General features: G+C 38.2%; 1 pseudogene; it reads left to right on the top strand.

The window, feature by feature from the left end:
* Positions 1-10,677: 10,677 nt before the first annotated feature.
* Positions 10,678-13,130, top strand: LOC113317417 (annotated as a pseudogene).
* Positions 13,131-13,227: the final 97 nt, after the last annotated feature.

The following is a 13,227-nucleotide window of genomic DNA, read 5'->3' as shown; positions in this document are numbered from 1 at the left end:
ACTATGTTTTCTAAACCATGTAACACTCATAATTCCCTGCAAAAATATTTGAGTTTTAAAGTTTGTCAAAAATATACCTTCTTGCATATCCTCTTGGTGACTCTCATCCAGATCGTCTCTTGTATTGTTGATTTGCTCATGAAATTCGAGCATATCGTCAAATGTTGTATGTATGGGAGCTACACAGATAGGAAATTATGCATGACTTGAGCAGTTATTGAATTGTATGTCCGGTAGAATAGAAAAACTCAAGTACATACAACTTACCTCTGTGTTCAGGCCCAAACTCCATATACCCTTCGCTGGTATTCATTCCTACTGTTGAGATGCGACCAATAAGTCTCTCAACTTCTTCCTGCACATGTTCGTGCATAACATGTTCAAATAAGTTTGGTGAAGTGTTGCTTGCTCCTGATGAAGGAAGGTTCAGCTTGTCTTTGGCGGCTAAGTATCGATTACGATCACACTCCCTTTCAATCAACCTATGTCCCTCCGTCATATTCTGCCGACGGGCACTTTGCCGAACACGGTTCCTTTCTCATTCAATCGACCTCTGGTCTTCCGTCATATTTAGCCGACGGGTTCTTTCTCGAACACGCTTCCTCTCTTGTTCTTCAGATATGTTTCGTCTCTGAACTACAGAGTTCCATAACAATATATGTAAATCTGATCAGATATAAGGATTGAGAGTAATTAACAAATGTATATTCTTTGAAAAGTGTTAAAGACGGGAAATGAAAGAAATAATGGGACATCCATTCAAAGCTGACCAACGTTGGGACAGGGACCATCTAGTGAATCTGCTCACTAAAGCATAACTTTAAATCAAGCCAATAAGTAGATATGTATCCATCTCAATATTTACACTATGAAAAGGAATAGACAGGGTCGCAGGAGTAACATTGTTGTGCAAAGAAACCACGATGATCCCATAGAACTAAACTGGAGATGTTTATATCCCGTGGAACTAAACCACATTGTGTCTTGCAAACGATGGAAGATTCATTGTCAACTAATATATATTTGATGGATGCATAGATATTTTTAAAGCCGCATTCTCTATTTTTATTCTGATGCAAGTATTTTACCAAGACATTTACATTATTAGTACCAAAAATTATCTCTTTTTTCTTATTTTTAATTAGAAATTACTCGATCCAGATGTATGCTTTCCCTAGTGTATTCACACTCCATACCTGATTTTAAGTGTATCTGGAGGGTTATTCATTTGGTAGGAGGCCTATTTACGTCATAGCCCAACCCCTTCACCGTACCTAGAGATATTGAATGCATCAACCAAACTAAAACACTTTTTGTATTTATTCTGTTTTGTAAGACGACTATGCCTATGTTTCACTGGCCTTTAGTAGATTAATCCACTACTATCCGATGCAGGAGGGTTTCAGCCAACTAAGTTCAGCAACCAAATCTGCTAACTACAGCATTACCTTGATCCAACGATTCTCCTGTGTTTCCGCGTCCAATGAATCTTGGGCTTCGGCGAGGAATGAATACTCCAGCTGAGTTAGACACTTGCTGCACATGTAAAAAATTTATATATAATAAGCTTATGTTGTAAAATCCCTGCGTATGGTTATGTAATAAGGTTTTAAGCCAACTAAATTTGGCAACTAAATCTGAAAACTGCAACATTACCTTGATCCAAAGATTCGGCTGTGTTTCCACATCCAATAAACCTTGGGGTTCGGCGAGGAATGAATCCTTCAGCTGAGTTAGAAAATTGAACACTTGCTGCACATGTAAAAAAGCTATCTATAATAAGCATAAAAATTCTGAAACTTGAGCCAAACAGGCCAGTGTATATCTAGTGTGCGTAGCTGGGCAATCGTGTTGCTGCAAGGAAAAGGCTACAGTTTGACGCATTTTGCAGTGAATATAGGTCTGGTCCAGACAAATTCAACTTTGTTGTTTTCGTAGGCTCATTCTTATTTGGTGGATCTACTGTGCATGTCATGGTACTAAGTTAGGGCGGTATAAACGAACATACGAACCTTACACAACTTGCATCCCATAAAGAAAACAACATAATGTAAGTTAAATGGCTTAAGAAAATCGATGAACGAAAGGCTTGAGATACTCTGAAATGAAGGTGTGTGCTAGGTAGAGGTGATTCATATCAATCTCAATCAATTGTCACATCTAGATGAGAAACCTAACATTGCACCTTACTGTGTTTCAAGAATCTTTATGAAATAGGACATTGCTAGTATGGCACTGATTCACATCTTATCATGTTCATGAAACAATATATATATAGTAAATGGAGATTTGAATTTGATTTTCAATCAAAAACCATCTGAGCCAAAAGGCAGGTAAAGGGAATGCAATCAGTGGTATTAGTAAGATGTAAAAAAGCTATCTATAATAAGCTTATGTTGTAAAATCCGTGTTTATGGTTATGTGATGAGCATTATTGAATCAATAAACTTACAGCTTGTACTGGCCTCATCAATTCTTATCTTCCGATTTTGACATCATCTTTCATTGAACGCTTGTTTTTGTTGTTCAGTCATTTTCTCTAGTCTTGATTTGTTTTGAGCACGCCACAGTCATTTTTCAGCTCAATAAGTGATAGTCGGAGAGATTCAAATCTCTCCTCGGAGATTCACATGATAGGCACACGCCTTACCTAGTGCTCAAGCCTATTTCTCAGCCTCTCAAACACACTCACGTCTAGTAAATTGAGCCTAAACTATACATGTCTATCAAAAAAAAATGGATAAGCTCTCTTGAGCTCCGCATACTCAACAAAGGGACCCACAAATAATAATACGGTCTTCACATGACATATGTGACCGTCCATGGAGAGAGGGAGATCAGCCTCATCTCCTCTCACACTCTGCACGCTATGCCTTTTCACGTGACTCATCCTAGTCATTCTCACAAATCAGAGAATATCTCTCTATCTTGGCCAACTCGGCTAAAGAGAATATTTCTCTCTCAACACATCATCACAAAGGATGACTCAGCTTCACACAAATGGGGGGATATCAATTAGGGTTTTGGTCTGGCGGTCTATGACACGTGTGAGGAATACCCGGCTTATTTCACACCGCAGAAGAGAGTAAAGGCGATGGAATAATGAGATAAACTCAACCTAGTTTATCCCTATTCCTGAAGAGACGGGAGAATTGCTCCGCACAGCACGGAAAGCAATCCTTATCTTCACAGACCTGAGATTAGATAATTCAGCTATAAATAGGTCCTCTATTTTTCCAAGCTACGGACGATCTTTCTCATAACCTCTCAGAGCAATTCTTCTTCAAAACCTAGAATTCTCTGATCTCTCTGTTCATCTGCTTCCCTCCCTAAGACCATCCCTAAATCTCTTCCCTATGACTGAAGCAGCCTTTGAACGGCCACTGTGCATGGTTTAGGCGAAGACTGTTCGTGCTCAACCTCCCGTACCTCACTTTCAGAAACCTAGAATCCCACTTCTAACCTCTCTCATATTTTAGGTAACTACACAAGGTTTTCGTAATCTCTTTGCAGATGGTGGGTTTTTTGACAAGGGCAAAACTTTTAAAATCTCCTTTGATCCTACACTAGAGACATATTTATAATTATATATATACTAGAGCTCCACCCAGCTGAACTCTCGGTATTATATATATATATATATATATATGTATGTTTATAAATATGTATAAATTCCTGACCCGGCATCAGAATTATAGATTCGTACTTCTACATCATATTTCGCAAGAGAATTGAGAATGCGTATCTTGTTAATGGCCATACTAGCCTTCAATATGCCTGCAAGATTTTAGAGCTTCACCCAGCTGAACTCTCATTATTTTATGCACGTCCATATGAATTGTCATGCACTGATCAGTCTACACTGATGCTGCAATTATGAATATTCATAATAAGCTACTACGCTATTCTGAATTACCAGAGCATAATATTTGGGATATTACTTCGAGTCGTAGAACTTCCACGACTGAATTCCTCGAATATGTTATGTATGCTACAAACGAAGTGCTAATGTCAACATGGACGCACTCCATAGCCAGGCTAATCTGGTTGGGTCTCACATAACCTAGCCACGGCCACCAACTTCTTAGCTATCCAACTAGCTAGCCAGGCGTGGCCACCAACTTCCTAGCTATCCAACTTGCTATCCAGGCCGTGGCCACCAACTTCCTAGATAGCCAACTAGATAACCAAGCCAAGGCCTCCTTGTCTTCAGGCCTGACCTATCCTGGCCACGCCTCCCTGTCTTCAGGACTGGCTTGTCTATTAGCCTGGCTAACCATGGCCACTGTATCCTTGTTAGCCGGCTTAGCCTGACCTAATCACGACAACGGCCTCTTTTCCCCCTAGCTTGGCCATTGGCCACAACTATCTTATCTGTTGGCCTGGACATGTCTTTGGCTTAGCCATATGGCCACGACCTCCTTGACTTCAGGCCTAGTTTATCCATTTCCATGGCCTCTTTTCCTTCTGGCCTAGCCATGTCTCGACCTACACTAGCTATATGGCTACGGCCTCCTTGCCTCCTAGCTAGCCAGGCCACGACCTCCTTAACTCCCAACTACGGCCTATCTGTCTCTCGGTTCGGCCTGGCCCGCGGCTACCAGCCTAGCTGGGCACCTTACCTCTCAACCATGGCCTCCTTGGTAGTTGGCCAAGCCCCTAACTAGCCATAGTTTCCTTGCTAGCCGGCCTAGCCTAGCCTAGCCTAGCTAGTCATGGCCCTCTTATTTCTCGGCCTACTATGTTCATGGCCACGATTACCTAGTTTCCCGACCAAGCTATGTCCATGGTCATGATTCGTCCCACCAAAGTTCGTGGCCACGATCATGAACCAACATATCCAAAAACTTCATAAGCACCCATGTACATGCCGACTCGGTTAGCTGTCGACTAGGTCGCGCCTAAGACTAGTCATTAGCTTGCGTATCTTGGTGTATTATTATAGTTAGTTATTTACAATGCCATCTTATGGAAAACTCGTTGGTCACACATACCCTTGGATCGAGTTGTCTCTTCAAGCTACGCCGACTGGCTAGCTTAGGCTATTACTCAGTCAAGTATCGTGACAATCTAGACAAGACTAGAAATAAATATATAACTCTACTAATTCATACGAGAAATCAAAACATGTTAAATGGGGGAATTATTTATGGGTATTTGTCTGGTGGTTTATAGCAACGTTCGGCATGGAAACATCCCATGATAAGGAAGTTACAAGTAGTGGTAAGCAGTTAAAGGAAGTGGCTAAGTAATAAAGTTGTGGTTTACGGGTTACCAGAAACTTATGGTGTAACCATACCATTGTCTTCACTATTCCCATTTCTCCATCACTCCAAAATCTCCATTACTTACGAGGAAATAGTGAGTGTTCCTTACAACTATAAATAAACAACTTTGTTTATTCAGAAGACATAACAAGCTTATCATTCCCAAGCTCTTCTTCTTCCATAGTTCAATAACCTCACACCCAATTCAATCACCATTGATTTCCTCAACTTTCTTTGCTTTCCCTCCCCTAAGATCAACCAATTTTCTCTCTTTGTAACCCACGCAAAACGTGAACGGCCAGCTTCTTGGTTTAGGCTCGTTTTGTATGTTTTTGATTTTCGAACCTAAACAAAGTACTTTGACAGTACATTGTTTTACCTAGGAGCGATTTTTGGGTATTGACACTCTTTCAGGCAAGCTAGATAGAAATCACAAAGTTTTATTTGTCTCAGACTTTGTGATTCCTCAAGATATATATATCTGAAACTATTCTTAATTGATTAGTTCACGAGTTTTCTTGAGAGGTGGTTAAAAATCTAGGCTTCTCAGTTAACTTGGTGTAAATATTCCGGATTTGTGAGGTTTGCTAGCTTTGTCTATTGCAAACAGATTTCCAAGCCTTGATCTTTGATCTAAAGGGAAATCAAATAGGTTTATCTGCTAGAGGCAGATTGGTATAGAAAATCTTCACTTCGGTTAAAGCAACTCTTATGTTGTAAAGGACGTCAGCTAAAGGAATCGATTGCATAGATCCTTGCGAGATTCAAGAGACCTAATGAACACGACTATAATTGAATCCTTGGAGGGTGGATTCGATCTCAACCACATTCCAGTCCGAAGTCTGACAGTATGCTAGTGTCTGTAGCGTCTTAATACAGTTTGGTGTTCAAATATGGACGAGGTCCCAGGGTTTTTCTGCAGTTGCGTTTTCCTCGTTAGCAAAACATCTGGTTGTCTTGTGTTTTTCGTTTTCCGCATTATATTGGTTATCTTTATAATACGATTTACATAAGTAGTACGTACTCAATTCTAATAGATACGTCTGTATAATTAAGATCAGTTACGAGACTCGTTCCTTATAGAATTCGTATCTTGAAAGATATATAACAAGTTTCGTACTTAGAAGAATTCGAATCTGAATATATTGGATACGACTAGATTGACCTTGTATATTGATTTTTTGAGATCTTTTAAGTACTCTTCTTAACAATTAGGTTCGCGTACTCAATTGTCTAGAATTTATGATTGAGAAGAGATGGAGATATAAACTCTATATGCATATCGTCAAGGATCATATTAAGTTGGTCTACTTACAATTGCATTAGGTTTTGTCCATACAAATTTCCGGATAAAAAAGTTGGTGGTGTACTTGGTACCCTCTCCTTTTCGAAGAGTTCTTGGACGATCTCACAAATCGATATCCAAGATCAATCTAGTCGTATCCAAATCAAGAGGGTCTGAATTATGACAAACAAGTCTCATTATTGATCATAGTTAATAAGGACTTAAATATCTATATTGACTACGTACTACTTGTGTTATTCCTATTATAAATATAAAACAATATCATGTGGAAAAAGAAAACACGCAAGTAGCCATAAGTTTTGTTAACGAGGAACACTGCAACTGCAGAAAAACCCCGGGACCTCATTCAGATTTGAACACCAAACTGTATTAAGCCGCTACGGACACTCGCCTACTATCAGACTTCGGACTGGAATGTAGTTGAGACCAAATTCACCCTCCAAGAAGTTCAGCTGCAGTCTTGCTCCTTACGTCTCTTAAACCTTGCAAGAATCTACGCAATTGATTCCCTTAGCTGACATCCTTTCCATCCTAAGAGTTTCTTCAGCCAATGTGAAGACTTTTGATACCAATCTGTCTTTAACAGATAAGCTTATTTCATTCGCCTTTGATTTTTTAATCAAGGTTTGGAAATATGTTTGCAGTAGACAAATTCCAACAAACCTCACGAATCCGGAACACTTACACCCAGTTAGCTGAGAAGCCTGGATTATTAACTACCTCTCAAGAACAATCCAAACAAATCAAGTGAGAGTTTAGATATCTATTTTGAGAAATCACAAAGTATGAGACGAAGAGAACTTTGTAATTTCTATCTATCTAGTTGCTGGTCTGAGATTGCAAGAACCTCGAAAATCAATAAGAACAAGATTCGTATATATGAACTATCAGGTAAAAGATAACCTGATCGAGCTTTGCGAATCCCTAAGTGAAGTCTTTAAGTCGTAACCTAAAAAACAGTTCAAGAAGAACCTAGGTCATAGAGAACGACTTTTAGCAAGCAACCAGGATACAGAACTGTCGGGTATTGAGAAATCATGTTGCATGAGTCTCTCTATTCATAGATTTTCAAGGCTTTACGTAGCTTTGAACTCAGGCTAAGATAACTTAAGATAAAGCAAACACTTTCACAGTTGTGGATGAAATTTTTGTTAGGAATTCATGTAAGCATGTGAAGTCGCCTTGAAATTACCCAAAAGAATATACATTGTGGCATAGGGTTCTGGAGTCTGGACCCACGTACAATGATAGTTCGTATTAGAAAGTATGCCTTTTAAACTTACAAGCATAAGTGGTGTTCATTAACACTCAAGAATTAAACCATTAACCTCGAACACAAAGTGAATTAGCAAACAAAGTTGTCTTAAAAGTGTTTATGAGAGTTGTAGCAATGCCAAACATATTTGTGAAAATAGTGTATGACCATACAAGATTGAATCAATTTTTCTTCAGAGTCCAAATGACAATGAATTTGAACTTAATATTTTGATGGTAAAACTAATTTTAGTTTCGACTGTTAACTTACCAAACCTTACCATCTACCAATTTTAGATTCGACTATTAACTTTTAACGTTTGATTTTCAAAGTGGTAGATGGTGGTGTTATCCATATCGAATTGTGCTCATTTTTTGTAGAAATCTAGAGTTTAATAATAGGAACATTTCATCAAAATATTAGGTTCAAATTCATTTTCATTTGGACTCTAAAAACTAATTGGTTCCATCTTGTACGGATAGTGTACATATAAGATTGTTCATGGATCCTCCCTCGGATATTATTAGTATTTATATTACCTAGGCATGTATTCCTTTCTTTGTTGATATTTTTAAGATGTATCTCTCTATATATAAGAATATGTTTTCGTGTTGCCAAGAATATTCTTGTATAGAGGTTCTACCGACTCATTTAAAAATATGATAATGTATATAGGCTTTATGGTCTTTTTAGACATCAATTTTTTTTTATATGACAAACCGACGCTTGTTGTTAAGATTTGTTTTCTTTGGGTGTTTCCCACGGCATTTGTTATATGTATATGTTGTTGTTGAGTTGGTTTTACGCGGATTTCAAGTCATTTTTGTTTGTTTTTTCTCTTTCTATTTCAAATATTATTTTTAAACGAAATCTATTGAGCCGTCCACATCCATCGATGTAAATTTATTGGATGGTGAATTGGATGTGAATGCACACTATCGTATTGGATCAGATGCGGATGAAGCTAAAACTGATCTTATCCAAACCATGCTCACCTCTAGGCTCACTGACTCACTATGATATGTTAGATTTCAGGCCCAAACTCAACTTCGGATTTCAGGCCCAAACCTATGTTCCCGGTTCGAGTGTTTGTTTTAGAACGATTTTTTGGGGACCATGGTTTTATTAGGCCACCTTCCCTATAGTGATAAGGGGTCTCCTAAAACGTTGAGATGACTAACCTACCCTTAACCTAATTTAATTTAAAACCAACCTAATAACCACCACCTCCTCCCACCATCACCGCCCACCACCGCCGATTACCACCACCACCACCACCACCTACGATTATCACAACCACCGATTAACACCACCACCGCCCACCACCGCCGATTACCACCACCACCACCTCCGGTTATCACCACCGCCAACCACCGATTACCACCACCACCACCACCGCCTATTTAAGAAATGTAACAACATCAATGCAATCACAATTAAGTTCTGTTACATGATAATTTTATCGAGTATAAAAGACGCCAGTCGCAGCCTGATTATGCCATGGGACAACTCCTGAGGTATTTTCCAACAAACCCTTCACTTTAATTTAATTTTGATTGCTTCAATCGAATAGAAATCATCAAAATAGGGTTTTAGTAGGAGTTACAGAGCCATGTTCGGTTAGGCCGATTTTCCAAAAATAGGGTTTTACTAACCGAACTTCTTGAAAATGAAGACGAAGAACAGTTCGGTGCTATTGGATTTAAAACTAAGTCACCGAACTCTTTGTTCGGTTGTTTCGCAAAAAAAATTAAAACTACAAAGTAACCGAACTCCACCCTTAGAACCGAAAAAAAAAACAAATCCAGTCTAACCGAACTGTGTTGTTGTGGCCACTATCTTGAGTTCCAAATTAACCGAACTTAGCCAATAGAGTTCGGTTTTTTTCGCAAAAAATTTTAAAACTACAAAGTAACCGAACTTAGCCAATAGAGTTCGGTTGATTCGTAAAAAATACTTTTAACCGAACTCCTTGTATTAGAACAACAAAAGTCCATAAGTTCGGTTCCTTCGCAAAATAAGGATATCACCGAACTTTCGTAGTAACCGAACGTTTGCCTAATTGCATATATGCATATATAAGCCCAGTTCGGTTGATTCGCAAACTTCAACCGAACTTCTAACACTAGGTTACTTTTAACCTGCAGTTCGGTTGGGAACTTGGTTGCGTTGAAGTTTGCGAACTAACCGAACACACAAGATGTACCCAAATAAATTGTTAAGTTCAAAGTTCGGTTACCTACCATTTTATCCTAGGTAACCGAACATTACACTGTAACACCAAAACCTCCATTAACGAGCGAGTTCGGTAACCTGCGTGTTTGGAAAACGTAACCGAACTACACTTTCAGGTGTGTTCGGTTACATGTTCTTGACATATGGTAACCGAACCGACTCAAATCTACATAAAAATTTTCATTTTTTTTGAAAGTTTGGAGCAATTCAACCAACATTATCTAAGTTTGAAGCATACCTGGGTACCCAAATACCCTTCCTCCAATTGTGGTTGGTAAAACCCATCGTTTTTCATGTTTTCCTTCTTCATCTTCTCTAACTTTACTCTCTCAATAATTCTACTTCTTTAAAAAAAACCATCTGATTTTTTAATCTCACTAATTATCTTTAACTTAATCATCTCACTAATCATTACACTAACTATTATTAACACTAACTAATCATCACCCAAAATTAATCAGGAGGGTAATTTAGATATTAATATAAATATCCAAATAAGGGGTGACCTAAATTTATTTCTAATGTCTTTACCCAGCATAAAATGATGGTCCTAAAAAAAAAAAACATGCTCCCCAAAAAATCGTTCTTGTTTTGAATAGACAACCTCTTCTTCTACCTGTCGAGGCCGAGGGTATAACCGAAAATAGAAGTTCACCGACCATCTATTTGGTGCAGATAAGACTAAATTCGATTCGCAAGCTAGGGTTTGTGAATTTTGAGTAGCCATGCCTCAGCGACATTCGAAGAACAACAATGATCTTGCTTTCTTCACATATGATGAGAAGAAAAAGCTCGGATATGGAACCCAGAGAGAAAGACTTGGAAAGGATTCAATCAAGCCCTTTGATTCTTGTTGCCTTTGCTTGAAGCCTTTCATTGATCCTCTTTGTTGCCAAAAAGGTCATGTATTTTGCAAAGACTGTATTCTCGAGTGCTTATTGTCTCAAAAGAAAGACATTCAAAGGTTAGTCTTCATCTTTCTCCCATCTGGAATATCACTGAATTATTTAGGGTTGATTGCTTATAGATAATAATAGATTTGAGGGGTTTTATGATTTTGGTTGTTTGCTTACATTTGGAAAATTTTGCTATATTTAATCGGAAAAACAGTGGGGATTTAGTGAAATTTTAGTGAATTGAAGGGTTTTTTGTTTGTATGAATCTGTAAATTATGTGGGGAGTGATGAGATTAACCATAAGGAAGATTTTTAATGTGATAGATGGGTATTTTAAGGTTAATACACGTACTCATAGCAGTGTGTTAAGAGCTTTGAGTTTCCATGAGTATTTAGTTTTGTTCATCTGTAGGAAAATTATTGAGGGGCTTATAGGTATTTAAAGCATGCATGTGTAACATACTTGAGTTATCTGCATACCAATTAACTGGTCTGGTTTGTGGTTTTCAGTGGTTTGTGGTTTTCAGGAATCTTGTAACTCAGATAATTGTTGCAAATGTGAATCAAATAATTATATGTTTACAGAATAAGTTAATTGGAGATAGATGTGATATGGACCTTTAGCTGACTAAAGTTTCAATAGGACGTTCTGGTGATTTTATCAGCACTGATTAAAATAATTATGGATTAAGAGGGAGGAAAAAGCTTAGTTGTTTCAGTTTGCCTGACCATATTATACAGTGTCATGTGTGTAGCTTTTTGTGAATCCGTTCTCATTCTCTATGTTACCAGACTCCTGCTGCAAGTTCCTCTTTTGCTCAAGTGGGATTATAGTAATTAGACTCCAGATTTTAGATACATTTTAGAAAAAGAAGTTGGAACTCTTGTATTTTTTATAGCAAAGTGTGTGTGCACTAATGTGAAAGCCATTCTTGTACTTAAAGAGCACTTTGATAGTAACAGGGATTAGGAATATTGCAGGATGAATAAAACCTCGTATCCACATTTTAACTCGCCATTTCTTTTTCATGGCAATTTATGAAATTGATTTAAATATTAGTTATTATACAAATATCTGATAGCATGAAGTTCTGGCAACTCACACTTATTGTCCATGGTTCTTTAATTCTTTATAACAAAATGATATGTTTCTTCAGTGAGAACTGTTCCATGCAGTAGTTTATTTATATTTGTTTTTTTTTCATAGATATACATTCAGTTGACTGTAAACCTGACCGTTACATGCTATGCATTTGGTAGGAAGCTGGCTGCCCATGCAACTCAACAGAAGCAAGAGAAAGAAGAGGACAAGGAGAAGATGCAGCTGCAGAAAGCAAGGGAGATTGATGCTTTTGATCAACAAAATCACGGCGCAGTTCCTCAGTAGAGTGACAAAAATTTGAATCGAGACAAGAATGGCTTCCATGGGGCAAATAGTGTAAAAGTGACATCATATGAAGAAGAAGCTCTCCGTGACATGAAAGCCTTTTGGCTACCCTCTGCAACACCCGAAGCTCCTGTTAAAGTGGATGCACCCTCCACCTGTACTGTGTGTCCGGAAGGCAAAGAGAAGCTTAAGTTGAAAACCCTTTTTCCTGTCCATTTTACTGAAGAGAAAAATAAGGAAAAGAAATCCCATGCGCTGGATAACACATACGTCTGCCCTAGTTGCAAAGTTACGCTAACTAATACATTGACACTTGTGGCCCTCAACACATGTGGGCATGTGTTTTGCAGCAAGTGTGCAGATAGGTTTATGGCTGTTGACAAAGTCTGTTTGTCTTGTAACAAGGGATGCAAGGAAAAGAATCTGGTGCGACTAGGGAGAGGAGGAACTGGGTTTGCTGGACATGATGATAATTTGCAAGCTACTGATTTTAAGCATTTGGGTAGTGGTTCTGGCTTAGGGCTGGTTAGACCCGCAATGAAAACATGATACTTGGTTGTAACAGTGTTTTCCTCTCCTTGTTAACTTTATTCGAGGTTGTTGTTGATCTATTCTTGTTCTTTATCTTGTACAATATTTCCCTTTCCGGTGGTTGTATGAAGGGGAAAACTTTTTCTTAAGACATCTCTGTTTCTGAGCAAGCAAATTCACAAAATTGATGGATGATGAAGTACTTGTAATGTTTAAGGAGTAAAATCTACAGAGTACTAGTGCGTTTACCAAATTCACTTTTCTTTCTTTTTGTTTACTTTTGTTTGCTTTCATTTCTCAGAGACACGGGGAATTGCAATATACAAATTCTTCTAAACTCTGAAGTAGAG

Source organism: Papaver somniferum, chromosome 10 (genome assembly GCF_003573695.1).
Source record: "Papaver somniferum cultivar HN1 chromosome 10, ASM357369v1, whole genome shotgun sequence".
Taxonomy (NCBI): Eukaryota; Viridiplantae; Streptophyta; class Magnoliopsida; order Ranunculales; family Papaveraceae; genus Papaver; species Papaver somniferum.
This window is presented reverse-complemented; position numbering and strand designations above follow the sequence as displayed.